Source organism: Microtus ochrogaster, unplaced genomic scaffold, assembly GCF_000317375.1.
Source record: "Microtus ochrogaster isolate Prairie Vole_2 unplaced genomic scaffold, MicOch1.0 UNK21, whole genome shotgun sequence".
Lineage (NCBI taxonomy): Eukaryota > Metazoa > Chordata > Mammalia > Rodentia > Cricetidae > Microtus > Microtus ochrogaster.
Genome location: NW_004949119.1, coordinates 529124 through 529859, shown reverse-complemented (window position 1 = coordinate 529859; position 736 = coordinate 529124).

Here is a 736-nt window from a genome sequence, read left to right as displayed (position 1 = left end):
TATTTTCATTCTTCTACACATTGATATTCAATTATGCCAGAATCATTTGTTAAATATGCTTTCTTTTTTCCATTTGATATTTTTTGCTTCTTTGTCAAAAATCAGGTGTTCAAAGGTGTGTGGATTGATATTCAGGTCTCCTATTCAGTTCCATTGGTCCTCTTGTCTATTCTTATGCCATACCAGGCTGTTTTCAGTACTGTAGCTCTGTAGTAGAGTTTCCTCTTAACACTGCTTTCATTGTGCCCCATAAATTTGGGTATGTTGTGTGGTCATTTTCATTAAATTTTAGGAAGTCTTTCATTTCTCCCTTTATTTCTTCCTTGACACACTGATGATTCAGGTAAGCATTGTTTAATTTCCATGTGTTTTTGAGTTTTCTGGAATTATTAGTATTGATGTTGAATTCTAGTTTTAAACCATGGTGATCTGATGGGGTTCATTGGGTTATTCCAATTTTTTTTGTATTTATTGAGGTTTGCTTTGTTACCAAGTATGTGGTCAATTTTTGAGAAGGTTCCATGAGGTACTGAGAAGGTATATTATTCTTTTCTGTTTGAATGGAATATTCTATAGATGTCTTTTAAGTCCATTTGAGTTATAAAATCTGTTCATTTTTTTGTCTGACTGACCTGTTCAATGGTGAGAGGGGAATGCTGAAGTCTCCCACTATTAGTGTGTGGGGTTTAATATATGATTTAAGCTTTAGAATTGTTTCTTTTACATATGAGGGTGA